Raw genomic sequence first — 21,374 nt, 5'->3', positions numbered from 1 at the left:
TGCAGAGGGATCGACATTGTCCACAAGCAGAGGCTTCCATTTCTCCTAAAGAGACGATGGTAGAAATAACAAACCCAGTACAGGAGCAAAGAGACACCTTTTAAAGTGGCGATTCTCTGATGTTGAGCAGGTGGGGAGCAACTGTCCCCATCCAGCCCCAGCACAGCATCCCTCTAGTGGCTGTGGCTGGTATCTGCCTTATGTTTCTTTGAGATTGTCAGCCTTTGGGGACAGAGGGCCACCTTATTTATGTATTATTCTTTGTAAACCACTTTGTGAACTTTGGCTGAAGAGCAGTATATGAATACTTGTCGTTGTTGTAATTGTAGTACAGTTGCCTATTTATGCTGCAGATACTACGGTTGAAACAACAAAGAAAGCAGAGTTACTCACCTCCTCACCAGTGCTGAATAGTGTGTAACATTACTTATGGCACATTCTTCCACTTCTCCTACAGAGGCAACCACGACAGAGATCTCAGCTTCTCCCCCAGAGGTGACTGGCACAACGTCACCCAACACATGGTCCTCCATGCTTCTTCCAGAGGTTACATCACCAACAGTGATGACAGAGACTGCAGTTGTAAAAACAACCATGGCAGAGACCCCCACTGCTTTTACAGAGAGTACTTCTACTGCTGAACTAACAACCATGGCAGGAACCATGGTTGAAACCACCACCACCACAGTGGATGCCTCCACTTCACTACCAGAATCTACTAGTGGGCCATCACCCACGGCCTACTCCTCCACTTCTCCTGCAGAGACTACTTTGGATCAAACCACCACAGCAGTAACCCACAATTTTTCCTCAGTGAGAGAGAGCCCCACTTCACTCCCAGAGTCAACTGGTGTAACACCGTCATTGGAACAGCCCTCCAATTCTTCTGCACAGATAACTGTTGAAACAACCACCATGGCACAGCCCTCCACTTATCCTAGAAATACTACTGTTGAAACCACAACCAGGGAAGAGGCTTCCATTTCTCCTGCGGGGACTGCTGTAGAAATAGCAACAGCAGTACAGACTCCCACTTACCCTATAAATAGTACTCTTGAAATAACAACCCCAGTAAAGTCACCCACATCTTCACCAGGGTCACATGGTGCAACAACACCCGTGGCACAGACCTCTCCTTTGCCTACAGGGACTATTGTTGACCCAGCAACCATGGAAGAGAGGTCCACTTCTCCAGCAGAGATGAGTGATATAAGGACATTCACAGCAGTTCCTTCCACTTCTCCAGTAGAGACTACTGTTGAACCAACAATCACAGTACAGTTTGCCTCTTCTCCTAATGTTGAAACCACTACTACCACCATGACCGCGGACTCCACCTCTGTTACAGGGACTACTGATGAAGCAAAATCTACAGAACAGACTTCCACTTCTACAGGAACTTCTGCTGAAAAAACAAACAGGGTACAGCCGTCCATTTTTGTGACAGAGACTACTGTTGAAACACCCACCTCTGCAGATGCCTCCATGTCGTCTGCACAGATGACCGTTGAACCACCAGCCATGGAGTCCTCCAGTCCTCCTGCAGTGATTGCTGTTCAAAGAATAACCACCACAGATGCTTTCACTTTGGCTACAGAGACTACCATGACAGAGGCTTCCACTTCATCCCCAGAGTCAACTAGGGTAAGATCACCCATGGCTCAGTCCTCCATTTCCACTTCAGAGAGAATCATTGCAAGGTCATCTGCTTCTACTGCAGAAGCAACTGTTGAACCAACAATCACAACAGAGGCCTACATTTCAAGCAAAGTTTCAAGTGGTGTAACTTCAAACATGGTACAGTCCTTATTTTCTATGGAGACTACTGTTGAACAGAGAACCATGGCAGAGCCCTCCACCTCTCCTAAAGAGACTACTGTAGAAATAACAACAGCTGCACAGTCACCCACTTCTCCTACAGGCACTACTCTTGAAAAGACTATCACAGCAGAGTCACCCAACTCTTCACCATTGTTAACTGGTGTAATATCACCCATGACAAGATCCTCTGCTTCTTTTACAGAGAGTGTTGTTGATCAAAGAACCAAAATAGACCCCTCCATTTTTGGAAATATTACTGAACCAACAGTCACACCATCGTCCTCCATTTCTCCTACAGGAAGTACTGTTGAAATAACTACTATCCAAGATGCTTCTACATCTCCACTGACAGCTGCTGAATCAAAAACCACAGCAGAGGGGCACACTGCTACTAAAGAGACTACTGCAGAAATAACAACTGCAGTGCCACCCTTCATTTCTCCCAACAAGACTTCTGTTGAAACAACAGCCACAGCAAGGTCTTCCACATCTCCTGTAGGCACTAGTGTTGAAACAGCAAGCATGTCAGAGGGCTCCACATCTTCTGCAGAGATTATAGTTGAAAGTACAACCATGGTAAAGAACCTCAGTTCCCCTACAGAGACAGTGGTTGAACCAACAACCACAGAAAAGGCTTCCACAGTAGGGACTAGTTTCGAAAAAAGAATCACTTTAAAGGGCTCCACTTCCCATACACGGATTACTGTTGAACCAACAAGCACAGTACCGTCCTCCACTTCTACTTTAGGGAACAGGATTGAAACCGCAAGCACTTCAGAGGGCTTCACATCTCCTGCAGGATTTACTGTTGAAAGAACAACCATGGCAAAGGTCTCCAGTTCTCCTTTGGTGCCTACTGCTGAACCTACAACCCAGGAACAGTCTTCCACTCCCCCTGTAGGATCTAGTGTTGAAACAGCAAGAACGTCAGACAGCTCCAGTTCTCATACAAGGATTTCTGTTGAAACAACCACCATAGCAAAGCTCTACAGTTCTCCTTCCGAAATGACTTTTGAATCAACAACCACAGTACCGTCCTCCACTTCTTCAGTAATCATGAGGATTGAAACAGCACACATTTCAGATGGTTTCACGTCTCCTATAAGAATTACTGTTGAAAGAACCAGCATGGCAAAGGAATCTAGTTCTCCTTCAGAAATTACGTTTCCACCAACAATCACCATACTATCCTCCACTTCTCCTGAAGGGGCCAGGATTGATACGGCAAGCACGTCAGAGGGCTTCACGTCTCCAGCAGGAGTTACAGCTGAAAGAACAAGCATGGCAAAGGCCTCCAGTTCTCCTTTGGGATCTGTGGTCAAACCAACAACACAGGTACAGTCTTCCATTCTCACTGTAGGATCTAGAATTGAAACACGAAGCATGTCACAGGGCTACCCTTCTCCTACAAGGATTACTGTGGAAACAACCACCATGGAAAAGCCCTCCAGTTATCCTTTAGGGATAACGTTTAAACCAACATCCACAATACCATCCATAACTTCTCCTGTAGGGACTAGGATTGAAACAGCAAGCACCTCAGAGGGCTTCAAATCTCCAGCAGGCTTTACAGTGGAAAGAACAAGCATGGCAAAGGACTCCAATTCTCCTTTGGGGCCTACTGCTGAACCTACAACCAAGGCGCAGTCTTCCACGCTTCCTGTACAAGCCAGTGTTGAAACTGGAATCACATCAGACAGCTCCATTTCTCCAACAGGAATTACAGTTGAAACAACCAGCAAGGCCAAGGCCTCGAGCTCTACTTCAGAAAAAACTGTTATTTCAAAAACCACAGTGCCTTCCACAACTTCTCCTGTAGGGACCACAATTGAAACAGCAAGCACGTCAGAGGGCTTCACATCCCCAGCAGGATGTACTGTTGAAGGAACCACGATGGCAAAGGCCTCAAGTTCTCCTTTGGAACCTACAGTTGAACCAACATCCCAAGCACAGTCTTCCACTTCCCCTGTAGGATCTAGTGTTGAAACAGGAAGCACGTCAGAGGGCTCCCCTTCTCCTGCAGGAGTTACAGCTGAAAGAACAACCATGGCAAAGCCCTCCAGTTCTCCTTTGGAGACTCCATTTGAATCAAGAACAACAGTACTGTCCTCCGCTACTCCTGTAGGGACTATGATGGAAACAGCAAGGACGTCAGAGGGTTTCACGTCTCCTGCTGGATTTACTGTTGAAAGAACAACCATGGCAAAGGCCTCCAGTTCTCCTTTGGAGACTACCTTTCAACCTATATCCACAATACCATCCACAATTTCTCCTAAAGGGACTATGATTGAAATAGCAAGCATGGCAGAGGGCTTCACATCTCCAACAGGAGTTACTGTTGAAGGAACCACCATGGCAAAGGCCTCCAGTTCTCCTTTGGAACCTACAGTTGAACCAACATCCCAAGCACAGTATTCCACTTCCCCTGTAGGATCTAGTGTTGAAACAGGAAGCAGGTCAGAGGGCTCCCCTTTTCCTGCATCCACAATTTCTCCTGAAGGGACTATGATTGAAACAGCAACCACGTTGGAGGGTTTCACGTCTCCAGCAGGAGTTGCAGCTGAAAGAACAACCATGGCAAAGCCCTCCAGTTCTCCTTTGGAGACTACCTTTCAACCTACATCCACAATACCATCCACAATTTTTCCTGAAGGGACTATGATTGAAACAGCAAGCAGGGCAGAGGGTTTCACATCTCCAGTAGGATTTACTGTTGAAGGAACCACCATGGCAAAGGCCTCCAGTTCTCCTTTGGAACTTACAGTTGAACCAACATCCCTAGCACAGTCTTCCACTTCCCCTGTAGGTTCTAGTGTTGAAACAGCAACCACAACGGAGGGCTCCACATCTCCAGCAGGAGTTACAGCTGAAAGAACAACTATGGCAAAGGCTTCCAGTTCTCCTTTGGCACCTACTGCTGCATCAATATCCCAGGCACAATCTTCCACTCCCCCTGTAGGATCTAGTGTTGATACAGCAAGCATGTCAGAGGGCTCCCCTTCTCCTACAAGAATTACTGTTGAAACAACCACCAGGGCGATGGCTTCCAGTTCTCCCTCAGAAACATCTTTTGATTCAAAAACTACAGTACCATCCTCCATTTCTTCTGTAGGGACCAGGATTGAAACATCAAGTACGTCGAAGGACTTCACATCTCCTGGAGGAGTTACAGCTGAAAGAATAACCATGGCAAAGTCCTCCAGTTCTCCTCTGGAACCTACAGTTGAACCAACATCCCAAGCACAGTCTTCCACATCCCCTGTAGGATCTAGTGTTGATACAGCAAGCATGTCAGAGGGCTCCCCTTCTCCTACAAGAATTACTGTTGAAACAACCGCCACGGCAAGGGCCTCCAGTTCTCCTTTGGGAACTACGTTTCAACCAACATCCACAATAGCATCCACAATTTCTCCTAAAGGGACTATGATTGAAACAGCAAGCATGGCAGAGGGCTTGATATCTCCAGCAGGATTTACTGTTGAAGGAACCACCATGGCAAAGGCCTCCAGATCTACTTTGGAACTTACAGTTGAACCAACATCCCAAGCACAGTCTTCAACTTCCCCTGTAGGTTCTAGTGTTGAAACAGGAAGCACGTCAGAGGGCGCCTCTTCCCCTGCAGGAGTTACAGCTGAAGGAACAACCATGGCAAAGGCCTCCACTTCTACTTTGGCACCTACTGCTGAACAAACAACCCAGGCAAAGTCTTCCACTTCCCCCCTAGAATCTATTGTGGAAATAGAAAGCACGTCAAAGGGCTCCACTTCTCCTATAAGAATTATTGTTGAAACAACCACCTTGGCAAAGGCTTCCAGTTCTCCTTTGGCCCGTACAGTTGAATCAACATCCCAAGCACAGCCTTCCTCTTCCCCTGTAGGATCTAGTGTTGAAAAAGGAAGCACGTCAGAGGGCTCCCCTTCTCCTGCAGGAGTTACAGCTGAAAGAACAACAATGGCAAAGGCTTCCAGTTCTCCTTTGGCCCGTACAGTTGAATCAACATCCCAAGCACAGCCTTCCTCTTCCCCTGTAGGATCTAGTTTTGAAAAAGGAAGCACGTCAGAGGGCTCCCCTTCTCCTGCAGGAGTTACAGCTGAAAGAACAACAATGGCAAAGGCTTCCAGTTCTCCTTTGCCACCTACTGCTGCATCCATATCCCAGGCACAATCTTCAACTCCCCCTGTAGGATCTAGTGTTCATACAGCAAGCATGTCAGAGGGCTACCCTTCTCCTACAAGAATTACTATTGAAACAACCACCAGGGGGATGGCTTCCAGTTCTCCCTCAGAAACATCTTTTGATTCAAAAACTACAGTACCATCCTCCATTTCTTCTGTTGGGACCAGGATTGAAACATCAAGTACGTCGAAGGACTTCACATCTCCTGGAGGAGTTACAGATGAAAGAAGAACCATGGCAAAGTCCTCCAGTTCTCCATTGGAACCTACAGTTGAACCAACATCCCAAGAACAGTCTTCCACTTCCCCTGTAGGATCTAGTGTTGCTACAGCAAGCATGTCAGAGGGCTCCCCTTCTCCTACAAGAATTACTGTTGAAAGAACCACCACGGCAAGGGCCTCCAGTTCTCCTTTGGGAACTACCTTTCAACCTACATTCACAATACCATCCACAATATCTCCTAAAGGGGCTATGATTGAAACAGCAAGCATGGCAGAGGGCTTCACATCTCCAGCAGGATTTACTGTTGAAGGAACCACCATAGCAAAGGTCTCCAGTTCTCCTTTGGAACCTACAGTTGAACCAACATCCCAAGCACGGTCTTCCACTTCCCCTGTAGGATCTAGTGTTGATACAGCAAGCATGTCAGAGGGCACCACTTCTCCTACAAGCATTACTGTTGAAAGAACAACCATGGCAAAGCCCTCCAGTTCTCCTTTGGGGACTACCTTTCAACCAACATCCACAATACCATCCACAATTTCTCCTGAAGGGACTATGATTGAAACAGCAACCACGTCGGAGGGTTTCACGTCTCCAGCAGGAGTCACAGCTGAAAGAACAACCATGGCAAAGGCCTCCAGTTCTCCTTTGGAGACTACCTTTCAACCTACATCCACAATACCATCCACAATTTCTCCTGAAGGGACTATGATTGAAACAGCAAGCAAGGCAGAGGGCTTCACATCTCCAACAGGATTTACTGTTGAAGGAACCACCATGGCAAAGGCCTCCAGTTCTCCTTTGAAACCTACAGTTGAACCAACATCCCAAGCACAGTATTCTACTTCCCCTGTAGGATCTAGTGTTGAAACAGGAAGCAGGTCAGAGGGCTCCCCTTCTCCTGCATCCACAACTTCTCCTGAAGGGACTATGATTGAAACAGCAACCACGTTGGATGGTTTCACGTCTCCAGCAGGAGTTGCAGCTGAAAGAACAACCATGGCAAAGGCCTCCAGTTCTCCTTTGGAGACTACCTTTCAACCTACATCCACAATACCATCCACAATTTCTCTTGAAGGGACTATGATTGAAACAGCAAGCATGGCAGAGGGCTTCACATCTCCAGCAGGATTTATTGTTGAAGGAACCACCATGGAAAAGGCCTCCAGTTCTCTTTTGGAACCTACAGTTGAACAAACATCTCAAGCAAAGTCCTTCGCAACACCTGTAGGCACTATGATTGAAAAAGCAAGCACGTCAGAGGGTTTCACGTCTCCAGCAGGAGTTGCAGCTGAAAGAACAACCATGGCAAAGGCCTCCAGTTCTCCTTTGGAGACTACCTTTCAACCTACATCCACAATACCATCCACAATTTCTCTTGAAGGGACTATGATTGAAACAGCAAGCATGGCAGAGGGCTTCACATCTCCAGCAGGATTTACTGTTGAAGGAACCACCATGGAAAAGGCCTCCAGTTCTCCTCTGGAACCTACAGTTGAACGAACATCCCAAGCACAGTCTTCCACTTCCCCTGTAGGTTCTAGTGTTGAAACAGCAACCACAACGGAGGGCTCCACATCTGCAGCAGGAGTTACAGCTGAAAGAAAAACTATGGCAAAGGCTTCCAGTTCTCCTTTGGCACCTACTGCTGCATCAATATCCCAGGCACAATCTTCCACTCCCCCTGTAGGATCTAGTGTTGATACAGCAAGCATGTCAGAGGGCTCCCCTTCTCCTACAAGAACTACTGTTGAAACAACCACCACGGCAAGGGCCTCCAGTTCTCCTTTGGGAACTACGTTTCAACCTACATCCACAATACCTTCCACAATTTCTCCTAAAGGGACTATGATTGAAACAGCAAGCATGGCAGAGGGCTTCACATCTCCAGCAGGATTTACTGTTGAAGGAACCACCATGGCAAAGGCCTCCAGTTCTCCTTTGGCCGCTACAGTTGAACCAACATCCCAAGCACAGTCTTCCACTTCCCCTGTAGGATCTAGTGTTGAAACAGGAAGCAGGTCAGAGGGCTCCCCTTCTCCTGCATCCACAGTTTCTCCTGAAGGGACTATGATTGAAACAGCAAGCACGGCAGAGGGCTTCACATCTCCAGCAGGATTTACTGTTGAAGGAACCACCATGGCAAAGGCCTCCAGTTCTCCTTTGGCCGCTACAGTTGAACCAACATCCCAAGCACAGTCTTCCACTTCCCCTGTAGGATCTAGTGTTGAAACAGGAAGCACGTCAGAGGGCTCCCCTTCTCCCACAAGAATTACTGTTGAAACAACCACCAGGGCGATGGCTTCCAGTTCTCCCTCAGAAACATCTTTTGATTCAAAAACTACACTACCATCCTCCATTTCTGCTGTAGGGACCAGGATTGAAACATCAAGTACCTCGAACGACTTCACATCTCCTGCAGGAGTTAGAGCTGAAAGAACAACCATGGCAAAGTCCTCCACTTCTCCTTTGGCGCCTACAATTGAACCAACATCCGAAGCACAGTCTTCCACTTCCCCTGTAGGATCTAGTGTTGATACAGCAAGCATGTCAGAGGGCTCCGCCTCTTCTACAAGAACTACTGTTGAAACAACCACCACGGCAAGGGCCTCCAGTTCTCCTTTGGGAACTACGTTTCAACCTACATCCACAATACCTTCCACAATTTCTCCTAAAGGGACTATGATTGAAACAGCAAGCATGGCAGAGGGCTTCACATCTCCAGCAGGATTTACTGTTGAAGGAACCACCATGGCAAAGTCCTCCAGATCCACTTTGGAACCTACAGTTGAACCAACATCCCAAGCACAGTCTTCCACTTCCCCTGTAGGTTCTAGTGTTGAAACAGGAAGCACGTCAGAGGGCGCCTCTTCCCCTGCAGGAGTTACAGCTGAAGGAACAACCATGGCAAAGGCCTCCACTTCTCATTTGGCACCTACTGCAGAACAAACAACCCAGGCAAAGTCTTCGACTTCCCCCCTAGAATCTATTGTGGAAAGAGAAAGCACGTCAAAGGGCTCCACTTCTCCTATAAGAATTATTGTTGAAACAACCACCTTGGCAAAGGCCCCCAGTTCTCCTTCTGAGACTACCTTTCAACCAACATCCACAATACAATCCACAATTTCTCCTGAAGGGACTATGATTGAAACAGCAAGCACGGCAGAGGGTTTCACATCTCCAGCAGGATTTACTGTTGAAGGAACCACCATAGCAAAGGCCTCCAGTTCTCCTTTGGAACCTACAGTTGAACCAACATCCCAAGCACAGTCTTCCACTTCCCCTGTAGGATCTAGTGTTGATACAGCAAGCATGTCAGAGGGCACCACTTCTCCTACAAGAATTACTGTTGAAAGAACAACCATGGCAAAGCCCTCCAGTTCTCCTTTGGGGACTACCTTTCAACCAACATCCAGAATACCATCCACAATTTCTCCTGAAGGGACTATGATTGAAACAGCAACCACGTCGGAGGGTTTCACGTCTCCAGCAGGAGTCACAGCTGAAAGAACAACCATGGCAAAGGCCTCCAGTTCTCCTTTGGAGACTACCTTTCAACCTACATCCACAATACCATCCACAATTTCTCCTGAAGGGACTATGATTGAAACAGCAACCACGTCGGAGGGTTTCTGGTCTCCAGCAGGAGTCACAGCTGAACGAAAAACCACGGCAAAGGCCTCCAGTTCTCCTTTGGAACCTACAGTTGAACCAACATCCCAAGCACAGTATTCCACTTCCCCTGTAGGATCCAGTGTTGAAACACGAAGCAGGTCAGAGGGCTCCCCTTCTCCTGCATCCACAATTTCTCCTGAAGGGACTATGATTGAAACAGCAACCACGTTGGAGGGTTTCACGTCTCCAGCAGGAGTTGCAGCTGAAAGAACAACCATGGCAAAGGCCTTCAGTTCTCCTTTGGAGACTACCTTTCAACCTACATCCACAATACCATCCACAATTTCTCTTGAAGGGACTATGATTGAAACAGCAAGCACGGCAGAGGGCTTCACATCTCCAGCAGGATTTACTGTTGAAGGAACCACCATGGCAAAGGCCTCCAGTTCTCTTTTGGAACCTACAGTTGAACAAACATCCCAAGGACAGTCCTCCGCAACACCTGTAGGCACTATGATTGAAACAGCAAGCACGTCAGAGGGTTTCACATCTCCTGCTGGATTTACTGTTGAAAGAACAACCATGGCAAAGCCCTCCAGTTCTCCTTTGGAGACTACCTTTCAACCTACATCCACAATACCATCCACAATTTCTCCTGAAGGGACTATGATTGAAACAGCAACCACGGCAGAGGGTTTCACATCTCCAGTAGGATTTACTGTTGAAGGAACCACCATGGCAAAGGCCTCCAGTTCTCCTTTGGAACCTACAGTTGAACCACCATCCCCAGCACAGTCTTCCACTTCCCCTGTAGGTTCTAGTGTTGAAACAGCAACCACAACGGAGGGCTCCACATCTGCAGCAGGAGTTACAGCTGAAAGAAAAACTATGGCAAAGGCTTCCAGTTCTCCTTTGGCACCTACTGCTGCATCAATATCCCAGGCACAATCTTCCACTCCCCCTGTAGGATCTAGTGTTGATACAGCAAGCATGTCAGAGGGCTCCCCTTCTCCTACAAGAATTACTGTTGAAACAACCGCCACGTCAAGGGCCTCCAGTTCTCCTTTTGGAACTACGTTTCAACCTACATCCACAATACCATCCACAATTTCTCCTAAAGGGACTATGATTGAAACAGCAAGCATGGCAGAGGGCTTCACATCTCCAGCAGGATTTACTGTTGAAGGAACCACCATGGCAAAGGCCTCCAGATCTACTTTGGAACCTACAGTTGAACCAACATCCCAAGTACAGTATTCCACTTCCCCTGTAGCTTCTAGTGTTGAAACAGGAAGCACGTCAGAGGGCGCCTCTTCCCCTGCAGGAGTTACAGCTGAAGGAACAACCATGGCAAAGGCCTCCACTTCTCCTTTGGCACCTACTGCTGAACAAACAACCCAGGCAAAGTCTTCCACTTCCCCCCTAGAATCTATTGTGGAAACAGAAAGCACGTCAAAGGGCTCCACTTCTCCTATAAGAATTATTGTTGAAACAACCACCTTGGCAAAGGCCTCCAGTTCTCCTTCTGAGACTACCTTTCAACCAACATCCACAATACCATCCACAATTTCTCCTGAAGGGACTATGATTGAAACAGCAAGCACGGCAGAGGGTTACACATCTCCAGCAGGATTTACTGTTGAAGGAACCACCATAGCAAAGGCCTCCAGTTCTCCTTTGGAACCTACAGTTGAACCAACATCCCAAGCACAGTCTTCCACTTCCCCTGTAGGATCTAGTGTTGATACAGCAAGCATGTCAGAGGGCACCACTTCTCCTACAAGAATTACTGTTGAAAGAACAACCATGGCAAAGCCCTCCAGTTCTCCTTTGGGGACTACCTTTCAACCAACATCCAGAATACCATCCACAATTTCTCCTGAAGGGACTATGATTGAAACAGCAACCACGTTGGAGGGTTTCACGTCTCCAGCAGGAGTTGAAGCTGAAAGAACAACCATGGCAAAGGCCTCCAGTTCTCCTTTGGAGACTACCTTTCAACCTACATCCACAATACCATCCACAATTTCTCTTGAAGGGACTATGATTGAAACAGCAACCACGGCAGAGGGTTTCACATCTCCAGTAGGATTTACTGTTGAAGGAACCACCATGGCAAAGGCCTCCAGTTCTCCTTTGGAACCGACAGTTGAACCAACATCCCAAGCACAGTCTTCCACTTCCTCTGTAGGTTCTAGTGTTGAAACAGCAACCACAACGGAGGGCTCCACATCTCCAGCAGGAGTTACAGCTGAAAGAAAAACTATGGCAAAGGCTTCCAGTTCTCCTTTGGCACCTACTGCTGCATCAATATCCCAGGCACAATCTTCCACTCCCCCTGTAGGATCTAGTGTTGATACAGCAAGCATGTCAGAGGGCTCCCCTTCTCCTACAAGAATTACTGTTGAAACAACCGCCACGGCAAGGGCCTCCAGTTCTCCTTTGGGAACTACGTTTCAACCTACATCCACAATACCATCCACAATTTCTCCTAAAGGGACTATGATTGAAACAGCAAGCATGGCAGAGGGCTTCACATCTCCAGCAGGATTTACTGTTGAAGGAACCACCATGGCAAAGGCCTCCAGATCTACTTTGGAACCTACAGTTGAACCAACATCCCAAGTACAGTATTCCACTTCCCCTGTAGCTTCTAGTGTTGAAACAGGAAGCACGTCAGAGGGCGCCTCTTCCCCTGCAGGAGTTACAGCTGAAGGAACAACCATGGCAAAGGCCTCCACTTCTCCTTTGGCACCTACTGCTGAACAAACAACCCAGGCAAAGTCTTCCACTTCCCCCCTAGAATCTATTGTGGAAACAGAAAGCACGTCAAAGGGCTCCACTTCTCCTATAAGAATTATTGTTGAAACAACCACCTTGGCAAAGGCCTCCAGTTCTCCTTCTGAGACTACCTTTCAACCAACATCCACAATACCATCCACAATTTCTCCTGAAGGGACTATGATTGAAACAGCAAGCACGGCAGAGGGTTTCACATCTCCAGCAGGATTTACTGTTGAAGGAACCACCATAGCAAAGGCCTCCAGTTCTCCTTTGGAACCTACAGTTGTACCAACATCCCAAGCACAGTCTTCCACTTCCCCTGTAGGATCTAGTGTTGATACAGCAAGCATGTCAGAGGGCTCCCCTTCTCCTACAAGAATTACTGTTGAAAGAACAACCATGGCAAAGCCCTCCAGTTCTCCTTTGGAGACTACCTTTCAACCAACATCCAGAATACCATCCACAATTTCTCCTGAAGGGAGTATGATTGAAACAGCAACGACGTCGGAGGGTTTCACGCCTCCAGCAGGAGTCACAGCTGAAAGAACAACCATGGCAAAGGCCTCCAGTTCTCCTTTGGAACCTACAGTTGAACCAACATCCCAAGCACGGTCTTCCACTTCCCCTGTAGGATCTAGTGTTGAAACAGGAAGCAGGTCAGAGGGCTCCCCTTCTCCTACAAGAATTACTGTTGAAACAACCACCAGGGCGATGGCTTCCAGTTCTCCTTTGGGGACTACCTTTCAACCAACATCCAGAATACCATCCACAATTTCTCCTGAAGGGACTATGATTGAAACAGCAACCACGTTGGAGGGTTTCGCGTCTCCAGCAGGAGTTGAAGCTGAAAGAACAACCATGGCAAAGGCCTCCAGTTCTCCTTTGGAGACTACCTTTCAACCTACATCCACAATACCATCCACAATTTCTCTTGAAGGGACTATGATTGAAACAGCAACCACGGCAGAGGGTTTCACATCTCCAGCAGGATTTACTGTTAAAGGAACCACCATGGCAAAGGCCTCCAGTTCTCTTTTGGAACCTACAGTTGAACTAACATCCCAAGCACAGTCTTCCGCAACACCTGTAGGCACTATGATTGAAACAGCAAGCACGTCAGAGGGTTTCACATCTCCTGCTGGATTTACTGTTGAAAGAACAACCATGGCAAAGCCCTCCAGTTCTCCTTTGGAGACTACCTTTCAACCTACATCCACAATACCATCCACAATTTCTCCTGAAGGGACTATGATTGAAACAGCAACCACGGCAGAGGGTTTCACATCTCCAGTAGGATTTACTGTTGAAGGAACCACCATGGCAAAGGCCTCCAGTTCTCCTTTGGAACCTACAGTTGAACCAACATCCCTAGCACAGTCTTCCACTTCCCCTGTAGGTTCTAGTGTTGAAACAGCAACCACAACGGAGGGCTCCACATCTGCAGCAGGAGTTACAGCTGAAAGAAAAACTATGGCAAAGGCTTCCAGTTCTCCTTTGGCACCTACTGCTGCATCAATATCCCAGGCACAATCTTCCACTCCCCCTGTAGGATCTAGTGTTGATACAGCAAGCATGTCAGAGGGCTCCCCTTCTCCTAGAAGAATTACTGTTGAAACAACCGCCACGGCAAGGGCCTCCAGTTCTCCTTTGGGAACTACGTTTCAACCTACATCCACAATACCATCCACAATTTCTCCTAAAGGGACTATGATTGAAACAGCAAGCATGGCAGAGGGCTTCACATCTCCAACAGGATTTACTGTTGAAAGAACCACCATGGCAAAGGCCTCCAGATCTACTTTGGAACCTACAGTTGAACCAACATCCCAAGCACAGTCTTCCACTTCCCCTGTAGGTTCTAGTGTTGAAACAGGAAGCACGTCAGAGGGCGCCTCTTCCCCTGCAGGAGTTACAGCTGAAGGAACAACCATGGCAAAGGCCTCCACTTCTCCTTTGGCACCTACTGCTGAACAAACAACCCAGGCAAAGTCTTCCACTTCCCCCCTAGAATCTATTGTGGAAACAGAAAGCACGTCAAAGGGCTCCACTTCTCCTATAAGAATTATTGTTGTAACAACCACCTTGGCAAAGGCCTCCAGTTCTCCTTCTGAGACTACCTTTCAACCAACATCCACAATACCATCAACAATTTCTCCTGAAGGGACTATGATTGAAACAGCAAGCACGGCAGAGGGTTTCACATCTCCAGCAGGATTTACTGTTGAAGGAACCACCATTGCAAAGGCCTCCAGTTCTCCTTTGGAACCTACAGTTGTACCAACATCCCAAGCACAGTCTTCCACTTCCCCTGTAGGATCTAGTGTTGATACAGCAAGCATGTCAGAGGGCTCCCCTTCTCCTACAAGAATTACTGTTGAAAGAACAACCATGGCAAAGCCCTCCAGTTCTCCTTTGGAGACTACCTTTCAACCAACATCCAGAATACCATCCACAATTTCTCTTGAAGGGACTACGATTGAAACAGCAAGCATGGCAGAGGGCTTCACATCTCCAGCAGGATTTACTGTTGAAGGAACCACCATGGCAAAGGCCTCCAGATCTACTTTGGAACCTACAGTTGAACCAACATCCCAAGCACAGTCTTCCACTTCCCCTTTAGTTTCTAGTGTTGAAACAGCAAGCATGTCAGAGGGCACCACTTCTCCTACAAGAATTACTGTTGAAAGAACGACCATGGCAAAGCCCTCCAGTTCTCCTTTGGGGACTACCTTTCAACCAACATCCAGAATACCATCCACAATTTCTCCTGAAGGGACTATGATTGAAACAGCAACCACGTTGGAGGGTTTCACGTCTCCAGCAGGAGTTGAAGCTGAAAGAACAACCATGGCAAAGGCCTCCAGTTCTCCTTTGGAGACTACCTTTCAACCTACATCCACAATACCATCCACAATTTCTCTTGAAGGGACTATGATTGAAACAGCAACCACGGCAGAGGGTTTCACATCTCCAGTAGGATTTACTGTTGAAGGAACCACCATGGCAAAGGCCTCCAGTTCTCCTTTGGAACCTACAGTTGAACCAACATCCCAAGCACAGTCTTCCACTTCCTCTGTAGGTTCTAGTGTTGAAACAGCAACCACAACGGAGGGCTCCACATCTCCAGCAGGAGTTACAGCTGAAAGAAAAACTATGGCAAAGGCTTCCAGTTCTCCTTTGGCACCTACTGCTGCATCAATATCCCAGGCACAATCTTCCACTCCCCCTGTAGGATCTAGTGTTGATACAGCAAGCATGTCAGAGGGCTCCCCTTCTCCTACAAGAATTACTGTTGAAACAACCGCCACGACAAGGGCCTCCAGTTCTCCTTTGGGAACTATGTTTCAACCTACATCCACAATACCATCCACAATTTCTCCTAAAGGGACTATGATTGAAACAGCAACCACGGCAGAGGGTTTCACATCTCCAGTAGGATTTACTGTTGAAGGAACCACCATGGCAAAGGCCTCCAGTTCTCCTTTGGAACCTACAGTTGAACCAACATCCCAAGCACAGTCTTCCACTTCCTCTGTAGGTTCTAGTGTTGAAACAGCAACCACAACGGAGGGCTCCACATCTCCAGCAGGAGTTACAGCTGAAAGAAAAACTATGGCAAAGGCTTCCAGTTCTCCTTTGGCACCTACTGCTGCATCAATATCCCAGGCACAATCTTCCACTCCCCCTGTAGGATCTAGTGTTGATACAGCAAGCATGTCAGAGGGCTCCCCTTCTCCTACAAGAATTACTGTTGAAACAACCGCCACGACAAGGGCCTCCAGTTCTCCTTTGGGAACTATGTTTCAACCTACATCCACAATACCATCCACAATTTCTCCTAAAGGGACTATGATTGAAACAGCAAGCATGGCAGAGGGCTTCACATCTCCAGCAGGATTTACTGTTGAAGGAACCACCATGGCAAAGGCCTCCAGATCTACTTTGGAACCTACAGTTGAACCAACATCCCAAGTACAGTATTCCACTTCCCCTGTAGCTTCTAGTGTTGAAACAGGAAGCACGTCAGAGGGCGCCTCTTCCCCTGCAGGAGTTACAGCTGAAGGAACAACCATGGCAAAGGCCTCCACTTCTCCTTTGGCACCTACTGCTGAACAAACAACCCAGGCAAAGTCTTCCACTTCCCCCCTAGAATCTATTGTGGAAACAGAAAGCATGTCAGAGGGCTCCCCTTCTCCTACAAGAATTACTGTTGAAAGAACAACCATGGCAAAGCCCTCCAGTTCTCCTTTGGAGACTACCTTTCAACCAACATCCAGAATACTATCCACAATTTCTCCTGAAGGGAGTATGATTGAAACAGCAACGACGTCGGAGGGTTTCACGCCTCCAGCAGGAGTCACAGCTGAAAGAACAACCATGGCAAAGGCCTCCAGTTCTCCTTTGGAACCTACAGTTGAACCAACATCCCAAGCACGGTCTTCCACTTCCCCTGTAGGATCTAGTGTTGAAACAGGAAGCAGGTCAGAGGGCTCCCCTTCTCCTACAAGAATTACTGTTGAAACAACCACCAGGGCGATGGCTTCCAGTTCTCCTTTGGGGACTACCTTTCAACCAACATCCAGAATACCATCCACAATTTCTCCTGAAGGGACTATGATTGAAACAGCAACCACGTTGGAGGGTTTCGCGTCTCCAGCAGGAGTTGAAGCTGAAAGAACAACCATGGCAAAGGCCTCCAGTTCTCCTTTGGAGACTACCTTTCAACCTACATCCACAATACCATCCACAATTTCTCTTGAAGGGACTATGATTGAAACAGCAACCACGGCAGAGGGTTTCACATCTCCAGCAGGATTTACTGTTAAAGGAACCACCATGGCAAAGGCCTCCAGTTCTCTTTTGGAACCTACAGTTGAACTAACATCCCAAGCACAGTCTTCCGCAACACCTGTAGGCACTATGATTGAAACAGCAAGCACGTCAGAGGGTTTCACATCTCCTGCTGGATTTACTGTTGAAAGAACAACCATGGCAAAGCCCTCCAGTTCTCCTTTGGAGACTACCTTTCAACCTACATCCACAATACCATCCACAATTTCTCCTGAAGGGACTATGATTGAAACAGCAACCACGGCAGAGGGTTTCACATCTCCAGTAGGATTTACTGTTGAAGGAACCACCATGGCAAAGGCCTCCAGTTCTCCTTTGGAACCTACAGTTGAACCAACATCCCTAGCACAGTCTTCCACTTCCCCTGTAGGTTCTAGTGTTGAAACAGCAACCACAACGGAGGGCTCCACATCTGCAGCAGGAGTTACAGCTGAAAGAAAAACTATGGCAAAGGCTTCCAGTTCTCCTTTGGCACCTACTGCTGCATCAATATGCCAGGCACAATCTTCCACTCCCCCTGTAGGATCTAGTGTTGATACAGCAAGCATGTCAGAGGGCTCCCCTTCTCCTAGAAGAATTACTGTTGAAACAACCGCCACGGCAAGGGCCTCCAGTTCTCCTTTGGGAACTACGTTTCAACCTACATCCACAATACCATCCACAATTTCTCCTAAAGGGACTATGATTGAAACAGCAAGCATGGCAGAGGGCTTCACATCTCCAGCAGGATTTACTGTTGAAAGAACCACCATGGCAAAGGCCTCCAGATCTACTTTGGAACCTACAGTTGAACCAACATCCCAAGCACAGTCTTCCACTTCCCCTGTAGGTTCTAGTGTTGAAACAGGAAGCACGTCAGAGGGCGCCTCTTCCCCTGCAGGAGTTACAGCCGAAGGAACAACCATGGCAAAGGCCTCCACTTCTCCTTTGGCACCTACTGCTGAACAAACAACCCAGGCAAAGTCTTCCACTTCCCCCCTAGAATCTATTGTGGAAAGAGAAAGCACGTCAAAGGGCTCCACTTCTCCTATAAGAATTATTGTTGTAACAACCACCTTGGCAAAGGCCTCCAGTTCTCCTTCTGAGACTACCTTTCAACCAACATCCACAATACCATCCACAATTTCTCCTGAAGGGACTATGATTGAAACAGCAAGCACGGCAGAGGGTTTCACATCTCCAGCAGGATTTACTGTTGAAGGAACCACCATAGCAAAGGCCTCCAGTTCTCCTTTGGAACCTACAGTTGTACCAACATCCCAAGCACAGTCTTCCACTTCCCCTGTAGGATCTAGTGTTGATACAACAAGCATGTCAGAGGGCACCACTTCTCCTACAAGAATTACTGTTGAAAGAACAACCATGGCAAAGCCCTCCAGTTCTCCTTTGGGGACTACCTTTCAACCAACATCCAGAATACCATCCACAATTTCTCCTGAAGGGACTATGATTGAAACAGCAACCACGTTGGAGGGTTTCACGTCTCCAGCAGGAGTTGAAGCTGAAAGAACAACCATGGCAAAGGCCTCCAGTTCTCCTTTGGAGACTACCTTTCAACCTACATCCACAATACCATCCACAATTTCTCTTGAAGGGACTATGATTGAAACAGCAACCACGGCAGAGGGTTTCACATCTCCAGTAGGATTTACTGTTGAAGGAACCACCATGGCAAAGGCCTCCAGTTCTCCTTTGGAACCGACAGTTGAACCAACATCCCAAGCACAGTCTTCCACTTCCTCTGTAGGTTCTAGTGTTGAAACAGCAACCACAACGGAGGGCTCCACATCTCCAGCAGGAGTTACAGCTGAAAGAAAAACTATGGCAAAGGCTTCCAGTTCTCCTTTGGCACCTACTGCTGCATCAATATCCCAGGCACAATCTTCCACTCCCCCTGTAGGATCTAGTGTTGATACAGCAAGCATGTCAGAGGGCTCCCCTTCTCCTACAAGAATTACTGTTGAAACAACCGCCACGGCAAGGGCCTCCAGTTCTCCTTTGGGAACTACGTTTCAACCTACATCCACAATACCATCCACAATTTCTCCTAAAGGGACTATGATTGAAACAGCAAGCATGGCAGAGGGCTTCACATCTCCAGCAGGATTTACTGTTGAAGGAACCACCATGGCAAAGGTCTCCAGATCTACTTTGGAACCTACAGTTGAACCAACATCCCAAGTACAGTATTCCACTTCCCCTGTAGCTTCTAGTGTTGAAACAGGAAGCACGTCAGAGGGCGCCTCTTCCCCTGCAGGAGTTACAGCTGAAGGAACAACCATGGCAAAGGCCTCCACTTCTCCTTTGGCACCTACTGCTGAACAAACAACCCAGGCAAAGTCTTCCACTTCCCCCCTAGAATCTATTGTGGAAACAGAAAGCACGTCAAAGGGCTCCACTTCTCCTATAAGAATTATTGTTGAAACAACCACCTTGGCAAAGGCCTCCAGTTCTCCTTCTGAGACTACCTTTCAACCAACATCCACAATACCATCCACAATTTCTCCTGAAGGGACTATGATTGAAACAGCAAGCACGGCAGAGGGTTTCACATCTCCAGCAGGATTTACTGTTGAAGGAACCACCATAGCAAAGGCCTCCAGTTCTCCTTTGGAACCTACAGTTGTACCAACATCCCAAGCACAGTCTTCCACTTCCCCTGTAGGATCTAGTGTTGATACAGCAAGCATGTCAGAGGGCTCCCCTTCTCCTACAAGAATTACTGTTGAAAGAACAACCATGGCAAAGCCCTCCAGTTCTCCTTTGGAGACTACCTTTCAACCAACATCCAGAATACCATCCACAATTTCTCCTGAAGGGACTACGATTGAAACAGCAAGCATGGCAGAGGGCTTCACATCTCCAGCAGGATTTACTGTTGAAGGAACCACCATGGCAAAGGCCTCCAGATCTACTTTGGAACCTACAGTTGAACCAACATCCCAAGCACAGTCTTCCACTTCCCCTGTAGGTTCTAGTGTTGAAACAGCAAGCATGTCAGAGGGCACCACTTCTCCTACAAGAATTACTGTTGAAAGAACAACCATGGCAAAGCCCTCCAGTTCTCCTTTGGGGACTACCTTTCAACCAACATCCAGAATACCATCCACAATTTCTCCTGAAGGGACTATGATTGAAACAGCAACCACGTTGGAGGGTTTCACGTCTCCAGCAGGAGTTGAAGCTGAAAGAACAACCATGGCAAAGGCCTCCAGTTCTCCTTTGGAGACTACCTTTCAACCTACATCCACAATACCATCCACAATTTCTCTTGAAGGGACTATGATTGAAACAGCAACCACGGCAGAGGGTTTCACATCTCCAGTAGGATTTACTGTTGAAGGAACCACCATGGCAAAGGCCTCCAGTTCTCCTTTGGAACCGACAGTTGAACCAACATCCCAAGCACAGTCTTCCACTTCCTCTGTAGGTTCTAGTGTTGAAACAGCAACCACAACGGAGGGCTCCACATCTCCAGCAGGAGTTACAGCTGAAAGAAAAACTATGGCAAAGGCTTCCAGTTCTCCTTTGGCACCTACTGCTGCATCAATATCCCAGGCACAATCTTCCACTCCCCCTGTAGGATCTAGTGTTGATACAGCAAGCATGTCAGAGGGCTCCCCTTCTCCTAGAAGAATTACTGTTGAAACAACCGCCACGGCAAGGGCCTCCAGTTCTCCTTTGGGAACTACGTTTCAACCTACATCCACAATACCATCCACAATTTCTCCTAAAGGGACTATGATTGAAACAGCAAGCATGGCAGAGGGCTTCACATCTCCAGCAGGATTTACTGTTGAAGGAACCACCATGGCAAAGGCCTCCAGATCTACTTTGGAACCTACAGTTGAACCAACATCCCAAGTACAGTATTCCACTTCCCCTGTAGCTTCTAGTGTTGAAAC

Source organism: Hemicordylus capensis, chromosome 2 (genome assembly GCF_027244095.1).
Source record: "Hemicordylus capensis ecotype Gifberg chromosome 2, rHemCap1.1.pri, whole genome shotgun sequence".
Taxonomy (NCBI): Eukaryota; Metazoa; Chordata; class Lepidosauria; order Squamata; family Cordylidae; genus Hemicordylus; species Hemicordylus capensis.
The sequence above is the reverse complement of the archived record's forward strand: the minus strand, read 5'-3'. Positions refer to the sequence as shown.